The 10,780-nt window shown below is 38.7% G+C and overlaps 1 pseudogene; it reads right to left on the bottom strand.

Moving 5' to 3' along the window:
* Positions 1-1,785: 1,785 nt before the first annotated feature.
* On the bottom strand, positions 1,786-10,249 carry LOC139176139 (olfactory receptor 4C11-like; annotated as a pseudogene).
* Positions 10,250-10,780: the final 531 nt, after the last annotated feature.

Genomic DNA, 10,780 nt, shown 5'->3' with positions numbered 1-10,780 from the left:
GCAATTCAAGCATCCATCTATCCTCTCAAATGTTCTAAAGTGGATAAAAGTCTCTTAGGGCAAGTAGTGATGAAGGGCTAGAGTTATATTTTCACCTTTCCCTTTATCTTTAGAATCCCAATACCTTCTCTTCTTTCTTCAATCCCAACAAATGACTTGACTTTCTACTTAAGAGAATACCTGAAACAATTAGAAAAGTATTTCTACAAACTCACATCACCCCTTATTCCCACCTCCAACATCCATGCCCACTTAATCAGCCTCCCTGTCCAATATAGAATTCTATCCCTTGTAAATTATCAGCTCTACCATCCCAGGGATTCCCTGGTGGCTTAATGGTAAAGAATCTGCCTGCATATGCAGGAGACAGGGATTCTATCCCTGGGTTGGGAAGATCCCCTGGAAAAGAAAAAGGCAACCCACTCCAGTATTCTTGCCTGGGAAATCCCACGGACAGAAGGAACCTAACAGACTAAAGTCAATAGGGTCACAAAAGAGTCAGACGTGACTTAGCCGCTAAACAACAACTGTAACCACTATTCCAAGCCAACATGTCCACTTGTGTACCAGATAGATCCCATTTCCTCCTTCTACATAAGAGCAATGATCTGATAATCACTCCCTTACCCCCTTTTGCTCTCTTCAGGATCATTCCTGTCATCATGAAACATGCTGTTATTTCCTTCATCCTAAAATACCATCTTTTCAACACCAATTTATTGCCAGAAAATTATTCCATTAATTTCTTCCCCTTCATAGCAAAATATGTTGGAAAAAGTTCTCATTCTTGACATATTTTGTTCTGTGTTTCCAAGTTGGGAGTCTCACTTCTGTGGGCATCTTCTCTTTATAGCTCTGTTTTATATGCCAGTTTTTGCCTCTTTTGTATGTACAGTATCATCAATGACATGCTGGGTTTTGTAATATAATTCTTACAATTTTATAAAATTATCACTGATTCACCAAACATTTGGGAAGTGTCCAAAAATTTAAATTACAAAAACATTAATAAGTATATAAAATTAAATAATATAAAATAATGGTTAACATGATGAACAAAATATTAAAATTATAAAAATATATAAATTTATATAAATTATTAAAATATATAAAAATTATGGATCAATACAGAAAATATTTTGTTATAAATAGAATTGTCTAGTTTGAATAGAAGGTTAGTTATTTCCCTGTTCACTGCAGGCAAAGGAAAGGCCAATTTTTAAGGGTGTTTCAAGAGGAAGACAAGCATAAAATAGGAGCTTAACTATTTTCTATTTATGCTCCTTGGAGAGAATAAGTTTCTGGGAATGACTTGATGGACTGAATCTTGAGCCAGAAATGATATGATACACAGTAGTGCCAGCACTGGTTTAACAACAAAATAGATGACAGAAATCAAGGACAGAGTATAAAATTGGAATCAGAAACATGAAAAAGAAAAACAAACCAAAATAGTGTTCAAAATAAGAAAATAAAGCTACAGAAACAACAGGATCTGGTTCTTGAGCCTCAAAAGAGTATCAAAGCAGATGGCAGAAGTGAAGAATGGTCTTGTGCTCCCACAATTGTGATTGCACTTCATGTTCTGTCTCTCCATGAGACATTGGTTAAAATAATACAGATATGTGCTCTATAGATTCTGCTTATTCTCACACAGGTCCCACTGGAAGAGAACTATGGTTGTCCACACTGGGATGAGAACATTTTGCCTTTCCTATCAATCCAGTTTTATTTATACTGTGGCAGAATTAGCAATTGGTATCTTCTGCACTTTGCCATCTCGAGTCAGAGTTTGTTGCACCATAGCCTTCTCATGACCTGTTTGACTTCTGCATTCCTCAGAGTGTAAATCAGGGGGTTGAGCAAAGGTGTCCCAATAGTGTAAAACACAGCCACCATCTTGTCCACTGGAAATGCAGTTACAAGGCAAGTGTATGTGTATATACACGGTACAAAGAATAATACAGTAACAATAATATAAGCGGTGCAAGTAGATAGGGCTTTCTTTCTTCCTTCTGCACTATGATTATGCAGAAAATGTAAGGTAAAACATGGGAGATTAGCAGCGGGCTTATCATGCATATAGCCCCACTGTTAAACACTACGAGTAGATTGATGACATAAGTATCAATGCAGGCAAGTTTCAACAATGGTTGCGCATCACAGAAATAGTGAACAATAACATTGGGGCCACAAAAGGGTAGTCTCAAAGCCAAGAGAATCTGTGCTGAAGAATGGATACAGGCCCCCACCCAGGCCAGTTTCACCAGTGTGCCACAGACACGCTGGTTCACGATGGCTGTGTACCACAGGGGCTAGCAAATGGCCACATAGTGATCAATGGGCATGAGGACAAGTACCAAGATCTCCATGCACCCGACGAAGTGAAATGCAAAGATCTGGATCATGCACTCATTGAAGGAGATGACTTTCTTCTCAGATACAGAATCTGCAATCAACATAGGGGCAATGGTTGTTGAAAAACAAGCATCAGCAAAGGATAAGTAGAAAAGGAAGAAGTACATCGGGATCCCAAGTGTCTGGCTATTTCGTATGGTCATCACAATTAGGAAGTTTGCCAACAGAGCTGCAAGGTATAGAAGCAAGATCACAAACACTATTTTGTCCTTTAGTAAATTCTGTGCTAACCCAAGCAGAATGAACTCATTCACATTGCTGTTCACCTCATGGTTATGGTGAATGTAAAACAGGCATAGCTGAGAAGCGGTTCATCTGCAAAGGAAGTGGGGGAAATGAGGACTTGGCAATAGAAATGTATTTGGACTTGAAATGATAACTTTTAGAGTTATAATTCCATCAAAACATATAACTCACTATTTCTCAAAGTTTTCATGCATTGCAAAAAATTATGAAATAACGTTTTTTATGCTGGTTTTCATGCTTTAACCAGTTCTTTCTATAAGGAATAAGATTTGTGCAAGGGAACCCTCAATGACCATGCTCTTTGCCAAAGTCTGAGAGTTTATGCGTTTGTTGTATGATATTGATCAGGTCACTTTAATGTCTTGATGCCTTTTCTTCAAATGACAATTAGAGGTTCCAATACATATATGTGTATATAATATATATGCTCATATAATGTATATACATATCAACTACTGAATTTTGTATATAATTTTCATTTATATATAAAGTTTTATATTATATATAATTTTATAATAATTTGGGGAGGTTCTTTCTTGAAGAAACGCATTTTTTGATTTGGAAACCAGGTTGCACCCATTGTTTCTGATCTCTTCAAAATCACAACTGAGCGACTGAACTGACTGATACTGGGTTTCCTTGAATAGAATAAATATTTTCATATCAATAAGTCAAATTGTCCATTTCAGTTCAATTCAACGCTCAGTTGTGTCCGACTTTTTGCGACCCCATGAATCACAGCACGCCAGGCCTCCCTGTCCAGCACCAACTTCCAGAGTTCACTCAGATTCACGTCCATCAAGTCAGTGATGCCATCCAGGCATCTCATCCTCTGTCGTCCCCTTCTCCTCCTGCCCCCAATCCCTCCCAGCATCAGAGTCTTTTCCATTGAGTCAACTCTTCGCATGAGGTGACCAAAGTACTGGAGTTTCAGCTTTAGCATCATTCCTTCCAAAGAAATCCCAGGGCTGATCTCCTTCAGAATGGACTGGTTGGATCTCCTTGCAGTCCAAGGGACTCTCAAGAGTCTTCTCCAACACCACAGTTCAAAAGCATCAATTCTTCAGTGCTCAGCCTTCTTCACAGTCCAATTCTCACATCCATACATGACCAGAGGAAAAACCATAGCCTTGACTACACGGACCTTTGTTGACAAAATAATGTCTCTGCTTTTGAATATGCTCTCTAGGTTGGTCATAACTTTCCTTCCCAGGAGTAAGTGTCTTTTAATTTCATGCCTGCAGTCACCATCTGCAGTGATTTTTGAGTCCAAGAAAATAAAGTCTGACAGTGTTTCCACTGTTTCGCCATCTATTTCCCATGAAGTGATGGGACCATTTGCCATGATCTTCGTTTTCTGTATGTTGAGCTTTAAGACAAAATTTTCACTCTTCACTTTCAGTTTCATCAAGAGGCTTTTGAGTTCCTCTTCTCTTGCTGCCATAAGAGTGGTGTCATCTGCATATCTGAGGTTATTGATATTGCTCCCGGCAATCTTGATTCCAGCTTGTGTTTCTTTCAGTCCAGCGTTTCTCATGATGTACTCTGCATATAAGTTAAATAAGCAGGGTGACCATACACAGCATTGACATACTCCTTTTCCTATTTGGAACCAGTCTGTTATTCCATGTCCAGTTCTAACTGTTGCTTCCTGACCTGCATACAAATTTCTCAAGAGGCAGATCAGGTGGTCTGGTATTCCCATCTATTTCGCAATTTTCCACAGTTTATTGTGATCCACACAGTCAAAGGCTTTGGCATAGTCAATAAAGCAGAAATAGATGTTTTTCTGGAACTCTCTTGCTTTTTCCATGATCCAGCGGATGCTGGCAATTTGATCTCTGGTTCCTCTGCCTTTTCTAAAACCAGCTTGAACATCAGGAAGTTCACGTTTCACATATTGCTGAAGACTGGCTTGGAGAATTTTGAGCATTACTTTACTAGCGTGTGAGATGAACGCAATTGTGCAGTAGTTTGAACATTGTTTGGCATTGCCTTTCTTTGGGATTGGAATGAAAACTGACGTTTTCCAGTCCTGTGGCCAATGCTGAGTTTTCCAGATTTGCTGGCATATTGAGTGCAGCACTTTCACAGCATCATCTTTCAGGATTTGGAATAGCTCAACTGGAATTCCATCACCTGCACTAGCTTTGTTCATAGTGATGCTTTCTAAGGCCCACTTGACTTCACATTCCAGGATGTCTCACTCTAGATCAGTGAACACACCATTGTGATTATCTGGGTCATGAAGATATTTTTTGTACAGTTCTTCTGTGTATTCTTGCCATCTCTGCTTAATATCTTCTGCTTCTGTTAGGTCTGTACCATTTCTGTCCTTTATCGAGCTCATCTTTGCATTAAATGTTCCTTTGGTATCTATGATTTTCTTGAAGAGATTCCCTAGTCTTTCCCATTCTGTTGTTTTCCTCTATTTCTTTGCATTGATCGCTGAGGAAGGCTTTCTTATATCGTCTTGCTATTCTTTGGAACTCTGCATTCAGATGCTTATATCTTTCCTTTGCTCCTTTGCTTTTCACTTCTCTTCTTTTCACAGCTATTTGTAAGGCCTCCCCAGACAGCCATTTGGCTTTTTTGCATTTCTTTTCCACGGGGATGATCTTGATCCCTGTCTCCTGTACAATGTCACGAACCTCATTCCATAGCTCATCAGGCACTCTATCTATCAGATCTAGGCCCTTAAATCTATTTCTCACTTCCACTTTATAATCATAAGGGATTTGATTTAGGTCATACCTGAATGGTGTAGTGGTTTTCCCTACTTTCTTCAATTTAAGTCTGAATTTGGCAATAAGGAAGTCATGGTCTGAGCCACAGTCAGCTCCTGGTCTTGTTTTTGCTGATTGTATAGAGCTTCTCCATCTTTGGCTGCAAAGAATATAATCAATCTGATTTCAGTGTTGACCATCTGGTGATGTCCATGTCGAAAGTCTTGTCTTGTGTTGTTGGAAGAGGGTGTTTGTTATGACCAGTGCATTTTCTTGGCAAAACTCTATTAGTCTTTGCCCTGCTTCATTCTGTATTCCAAGGCCAAATTTGGCTGTTACTCCAGGTGTTTCTTGACTTCCTACTTTTGCATTCCAGTCCCCTATAATGAAAAGGACACCTTTTTTTGGGTTAGTTCTAAAAAGTCTTTTAGGTCTTCATAGAACCATTCAACTTCAGCTTCTTCAGCATTACTGGTTGGGGCATAGACTTGGATTACTGTGATATTAAGTGGTTTGCCTTGGAAACAAACAGAGATCTTTCTGTCGTTTTTGAGAGTGCATCCCAGTACTGCATTTCGTGTACTTTTGTTGACCATGATGGCTATTCCATTTCTTCTGAGGGATTCCTGTCCACAGCAGTAGATATAATCGTCATCTGAGTTAAATTCTCCCATTCCAGTCCATTTGAGTTTGCTGATTCCTAGAATGTCGACATTCACTCTTGCCATCTCTTATTTGACCACTTCCAATTTGCTTTGATTCATGGACCCGACATTCCAGGTTCCTACTGTCCACTTTCCTCTAATAAATTTATACATCTAAATAAAACTTTAGGCTTCCTTGTAGTCTAGCAAAAATAATATTAGAAAAATTTAGAAATGTTATAATAATTAAAACTCAAAATGGCTTCCCTGATTGCTTAGTTGGTAATAATCTGCCTGCAATGCAGGAGACCCTGGTTTGATTCCTGGGTCAGAAGATCTACTGGAGAAGGGACAGGCTACCAAGTCCAGTATTCTTGGACTTCCCTTGTGGCTCAGCTGGTAAAGAATCTGCTCTCAAAGCCGGAGACCTGAGTTCAATCCCTGGGTTTGGAAGAACCCCTGGAGAAGGGAAAGGCTACCAACTGCAGTATTCTGGCCTGGAAAGTTCCATGGATTTTATAGTACATGGGATCTCAAAGAGCTGAACACGACTCAGCAACTTTCACTCACTCCAAATGACAGTTTCAATAATCTCTGATGAGTATTTAAAAGGAGAATAAGTTAATGATTTTTCCATTTCAGTGCATCAGGTTTCCCATAGGAGATGAAAACAAAAGGCAGGGGACCATTTGCTGTGAGGAGAGAAGCAGTTTGGAGAGAATGATGAAATATCATTATAAGAAGAACAGCATGCATTGCTTCAGGAAAAATATATCTTCTCTCCATAAAGACTGCACTCTCATTAAATCAGAAAGCTGTAAAAGAAAATCTGTGGGCAGATAATAGACCACTGTGAAAACCAGTTCATGTAATTTTATTTTGTTTCACTTTAAGTAAGCAAAGAAAATATTTGGGGACATAAAGACTTAATGTATGCATTAGGTTGGATCAATACCCCCTCAGAGCTTTATGACAGAATTCAGTCTGTATTTCCAAACATCCCTGGATCATCCCACCACTTGACCAATTTGTTGTGAAGAGGCTAAGGACACTTTTCCATGCTCTATCTGTTGACTCTGGATAATGAATAGGCTCTTAATACATATCTGATGACTGACTTGTTGGTATCTCTGATACCATGAAGGATTGGTGATTAATCAGAAAGAGGAAAATTATCTGAAAACTCATATTAAAGTAAATTAGTAGGTCATTTGACACTAATTTGAAAAAGCACAGAAATACTATAATAAAGAATAAAGATGGTATCTCCCAAATTGAAGTAATAGAATGATGCTAGTATTACTAGTGATAGAAGAAACTATTTTTGCTTTCTTCATCCTTATATTTTTACTTTCACCTGTTGAAATTTTAATCAATTCAATTATATTTGGGCCCAAAAGTCTGTAATTTTTTTTTTCTCCAGGTAAATAGACATGTGTCTATATCTTCTCTGCTCCTATATTACTATGTGGATTTCCATACACATATGATTGAATAAAGCAATACTGGATTAAATATTATTTTTATTATCTAATCTTATCATTCAAACAAGCTTTCCCTTGTATTATTTCATCTGACTTCCATAATTTTTGGCAAGGCAACTGTGGCCATTTGTTTGTCCTTTTCTAGTTACAAAGTTTGACCTATAATACAGAGTATTTTAACTAAGGCAATTAGGGTATAACTAGACAAAGATGTACCTAGATAGCCTAGCACTCACCCACATTTCATATAAAATATCAAACCCCAATCATCACGTAGATTGCATCTTAGAAAAGAAATTCTGATCCATCAAAGAAAGATGTCAAATTGATACCTTAAATTTCTGTCCTGACTCCAAAATCAAGTTAATTAAACTGCATATTGAGGCTAATATCAAAGCAGAAAACTAAATGAACCTAAATGGATTATAGAGAAGAGGAGGAAAGAAGCAGACTAATGAAGTTAGAGCAGGAGAGAGGAGAGCGAGTGAGCAGAAACCAGGGAAAGAAGAGTCAGGGATAGAATACAAAAAGACAGAGTGGGAAGGTGAGCAAGAATATTAGAGAGGGTAGTTTGAGCCAAAATTTCATCACAGTTTAGCTTCTTTCTTCCTGGCTGACCACACAGTCACTTTCCCCTAAACCAAAAAGGGAATCTGATTATGATCAAAGTGTTGTCAGGGAGCTTGAAAATTCAACTGTGTAGAAAGCACAGTTCTATTTTGTATTCTGTCCTAGAAACTTCAGCAATGACCTACACTTTCAACAAGAAGATCCCCAAGACAGAAATTTCTACCAAATTGGCCTCAATCCAGTTCATTGTACCTTCTGTGAGCAGAGATGCATTTAAGAGGTAGCACAGCTATGTGCCAACTCCAAGGAAAGCCTAGGAACTCTGGATCCACAAACTCATTCATTGATGTGAACACTCCCCAGGACCTCCATCATTCGTTAGAAGACACACTGACTAAAGATTCTAAGAGCTTGGTCTTTAGGAGGCAATTAGAAGAAAATATTTTAGAGAGAATGAAAAACCTTACCTCTTATGAGCAAACAGGTGACTTCCAATAAAATATACTTTGTGCATCTTCAACTTTAATTTACTTAGAAGTTAAATTATATGAAACCTGAATAAAACACACAAACTATACTCCCTTAAGATTTATCTTGGGATTTATCACAAGAGATCATGGGATGTAAGGAGTTTATGGAGAAAGGTAACTCTGCATGTGGCAATAATTCACAAACTCCTCCTCAGAAGCACTTGTTTATACAGAATAAGGTCTCTTATTGAAGCAGAGAGGAGTCTTGTGAAAAATGGGGCCAATTTCTTAATTTGGTTCTTGGAGACTTTGTGAAGAAAACTATTTCTGAATTCTGAATGAGAAGTGCCTCTGAAGTCAGCTCTCTTCCCACAATATATCTTTTGGAAAATTATGAGTTTAAGTGCTTTCTTTTTACTGCATCGGATATTTATAGTAACTCCCACAAAAGTCTGTAAATGCCTAACACAGGCCTTCAGCCTCAGGAGCTTCCAGGAAAGTATTTCTCCCAAACCAGTCCCAAAGGATATGCATTGAGCTACCTAGCTCAGACAGTCCCAGAGTAAAAGCAAACCTTGGGGCCAATTAGTTACACTTCAGTGTATGTGCTTTGATGTGAGGAAATTCTCTTTCCTTCTCCATAAGATTTCTTTAAGCCCATCTCTTCTAGAATCATGAGGACATTTGAAACCCGTGAAAGGCTCAGAGATGAAATACGTACTGTAAACTTGAGTCCTGGCCTTTCCATTTAGCTTTTAAGTGAATTTAAGCAAATTTCTCAATCTCTTGAATTTCCTATGTTCCCTTTATAACAGGCAATTACTAATATTAAATGCTTGGGGTGATGAAAATGGCTCAGTGGTAAAGAATCTGTCTGCCAATGCTGGAGATGTGAGTTCAATCTCTGCCTCTGGAGATCTCCTGGAGAAGGAAATGGAAACTCACTCCAGTATTCTTGCCTGGGAATCCCATGGACAGAGGAGCCTGGCAGAGTCAGAAAGGTCAAAAAATGGTCAGACTTGGGGACTGAACAACAACAATAATCAATATTTATTTAATTTAATATTATTGATGTTCTAACCTTCCATTTCTAATCCTATTCATGTTTTTTTTTTTAATCAATTTATAGAAGGAGACAGGAACGAAGTAAAAGAGAAAAAAAACTTAAATAATTGTCTTGTGTGTTTTCTTTATCAAGATAGATGCTCTTCCTCTTAAAATAAACAGATTTAGATCTTTGCTTTTGAAGGGTTATGAGGTATGAAAGGGTCTTCACTGGTAGCTCAGCTGATAAAGAATTCACCTGCGATGCAGGAGACGCTAGTGCAATTCTTGAGTTGGGAAGACCCCCTGGAGAAGGGCTAGACTAATCACTCCTGTTTTCTTGGGCTTCCCTGGTGTCTCATACGGTAAAGAACCTGCCTGTAATGCGGGAGATCTGGGTTCGATCCCTGGGTTGGGAAGATCCCCTGGAAGAGAGGCATGGCAACTCACTCCAGTATTCTTGCCTAGAGAATCCTATGAATAGAGGAGCTTGGAGAGCTACAGTCCATGGGATTGCAAAGAGTTGGACATGACTAAGTGACTAAGCACAGCACAGCACAAGGTATTAAAGACAGGATAGATTACATCAAAAATTACTTTCCTACCTGGGAGACCATATTACAACAATTACCTGTAAGGTCTGACATTGCCTACTAGGTGTCTTCAATAAGTATGAAGTGAGAGGCCCAGGGTATATATAGGTGAAAGTAGACAGCAACTGAGGTGAGAGAATGACATTAATAGATTGCACCATGCTTTGCACTTTTGCTAAAGTGTCTAGTGGCAACCAGCAAGTCCAAGCAGCTCAGATAAACTTTGTAGGGAAAAATCACATTCCAACACATGGCTTTTTCTTTCTTTTCTTTTTCTTCTTCTTCTTCTTCTTCTTTTTTTTTTTTTTAATTAACAAATGGACTGGAAGAATCCCAAGGAAGATTTTTGATGTGTTCCTTAAAGTCTTTGAGCTTCCCTGGTGACTCCGATGGTAAAGAACCTGCCTGCAACACTGGACACCCTGGTTCCATCCCTGGGTCAGGAAGATCCCCTGGAGAAGGGAATGGCTATGCACTCCAGTATTCTTGCCTAGAGAATCCCATGGACAGAGGAGTCTGACCATCTACAGTCCATGTGGTCTCAAGAAGTCGGACATGACTGAGTGACTAACACTTTCACTTTCA

The sequence above is a fragment of the Bos indicus genome, chromosome 15 (genome assembly GCF_029378745.1).
Source record: "Bos indicus isolate NIAB-ARS_2022 breed Sahiwal x Tharparkar chromosome 15, NIAB-ARS_B.indTharparkar_mat_pri_1.0, whole genome shotgun sequence".
NCBI classification, from domain to species: Eukaryota; Metazoa; Chordata; class Mammalia; order Artiodactyla; family Bovidae; genus Bos; species Bos indicus.
This window is presented reverse-complemented; position numbering and strand designations above follow the sequence as displayed.